The sequence below is a fragment of the Adiantum capillus-veneris genome, unplaced genomic scaffold (assembly GCF_014529385.1).
Source record: "Adiantum capillus-veneris isolate H3 unplaced genomic scaffold, ASM1452938v2 Hic_scaffold_311, whole genome shotgun sequence".
NCBI lineage: Eukaryota > Viridiplantae > Streptophyta > Polypodiopsida > Polypodiales > Pteridaceae > Adiantum > Adiantum capillus-veneris.
This window is the reverse complement of record NW_028221428.1, coordinates 375,318-377,891: the sequence shown is the minus strand read 5'-3', so window position 1 is coordinate 377,891 and position 2,574 is coordinate 375,318.

Sequence of the window (2,574 nt, the reverse complement as noted above, 5' to 3'; positions counted from 1 at the left end):
TCAACTTTGTAGCACCTCATATATATATATATATATATATATATATATATATATATATATATATATATATATATATATATATATATATATATATATATAGATATATATATATATATATATATATATATATATATATAGAGAGAGAGAGAGAGAGAGAGAGAGAGAGAGAGAGAGAGAAGAACTCTCTCTTATGGGACTGCTCAATGAAGAATCCCCATAGGCCTTATAAAGGGAATTTTATTTGGAGGACCCTTCGTCGCGTAACACAATTGCCTACAAGTTGGAACCATATGTTGGGGTATAGGCGTCTGTGCCTTGCCCGGCCGCCCAGAGTCTGGGCGCCCACTGACTTGTATACCTTATACATAGCATAAGTGTATAGGGGGCTGCTCACTCTTTTGAGTCTCCCCACCCATATCTGTGTTGTGTGTCCCCTTCTCTCTCTCTCACTCTCCATCTATGGTGCTCCCCGATCCCCTTCAATTGGTATCAGAGCTATGGTGACCGCGGAGAGCACGACGGCTTTGAGAGCTTCGAGGCGATAGCTCGCTCGCTCTCGACGATGGAGTTCGATCGCGGAGTTTCACGGAGAGCGATTTTAGCTTGAGGAGCATTGTCTTTGGAGCTTAGGAGCTTGGTGTGGTCAAGCTTGGTCGAGGAGGCGGTTGCGGCTTCCTTGGTGAGAGGAGCTTTTGAGCTCAGTGGAGCTCGTTAGAGAAGTGCTCGGCGGAGGAGAGCTTGACATTCGAGTGCTTGGATGCTGTTATGGCAGAGCTCTTGCGTTGGAGCTTGCATTGAGAGGACATTGCATCACGCAGAGTGGAGCAAGAGCAGGTTCAAGACTGTGTGCAGCCCGTTTTTGCCATTTTCGGGCTCTAAAACGCAGTTTTTTGCGTAGCTCCGTCATACAGAGTCATATCTACATGATCCAGGAGTCTAGGTCAGGGTTTTGGCATGCTCCGGACGCGATGGTGATGTCTATTTTCTGAAATTATACTTTAAATTACAGCAGGTATAGCAACAGGTTTATTTGTGCACTTTCGGGTCCCAAAAACACTGTTTTTGGTATATCTCACACACACGGAGTATTTTCTGCAGCAACCAACAAATTCATAGATGTACACAGGTTTTTGGATATGCATTTGTCCAGAGAGCCACTCATGCGAGAGTGAGCTATGTTGCCATGGTCTTGGCGGTTTATGTATGCCATATATGGATTTGTGTATTTGTTTATGGCTGAGATTATTTGAGTGGTACTCCGGCAAGAGCAGTTATGCTCATATGTATGACTTTGTGAGGTGATTTCGGTCGAGTTTATTCCCGGATTGGCCATTGTGGCATATATTATTGTCTCTTTGAGGTTTACTGTTGAGATTTTGCTCCAGTTACAAAGGAGACTCTGCCAAAATTTTGTCAGATATTTATGCGCGATTGAGTCATATTGACTTGTGATTTTGTGCAAGGTTTTGCACGGTTATTGGTGCAACTTTGCATCAGATTTTATAGCCATATTTGCAGACTTTTTTGATGCGATTCGAGCCAGTTTAGGGCTGATTTGGTTGACATTTGGTACTCATTGTTGGTTGCTCTTTTGAGAGCATTATGGCTGATTTTTCATTTGACTTCCAGCATTATGGTCTGACACAGTTTGATGGTGTAGATTTTGTTGCTTGGAAGGAACATATGCTTGTTGCATTGGCGGATTTGGGGCACGATAAACCCTTGTGTGGTTTATCGGCGAAGCCCAAGTCTATGCGTGATGATGATTGGCAGGATCTTGATGAGTTAGCAATGTCTACGATTCGTTTGCATCTGGTTGAGTCTGTTGACTGGCAGGTCTCGAGGGAGACTACAACTCATACTTTATGGCAGAGTTTACATGCTATGTACGCGACAACCATGTCTACAGGGGAGTCTAGTCCCACTTCTATGTCCATGGGAGAGATTGGTCCCACACGCAAGTCTCGACGGCATAAAGACTTGACATGTTGGCATTGTGGACATAGAGGGCACATTAGGCGTCAATGTTTCGGCGTTTGAGACAATGGAGGCGACAGATGCGTGATGCATATTTGGGCACGACAGATGCTAGTGAGATCAATACGGTGGTTACTGAGTATGCTTGTGACGGCGATGTCAAATTTACATCTAGCTTGTCTTTAGACGATCTTATGTCTACGGATTGCATATCGGATTGCACATTGTCTTCATATTGGTTACTAGATTCAGATGCTACTTTCCATGTCACGTCGCATCGTGAGTGGTTTAGCACGTTTTCTAGTGGGAGACTTGGTTGTGTGCACATGGCTGATGGTGTTGTGTATGACATTGAGGGTGCAGGAGACGTATGTTTGTCCTTGCCCAGTGATATGAGATTTACCCTGCGTCATGTGCGTTATGTGCCAGATCTGAGACGGGATTTGATCTCAGTCAGACAGTTACGGGATAGTGGATGCCAGATTTCGCTATGAGAGCGAGATTTTGTGATGCATTTGGGTTTGCTAGTGATTGCGAGAGGTGCCAGGAGTGGTACAGGTTACCCATTGCATGTGGATCACGCGAGAGACGGTGTTG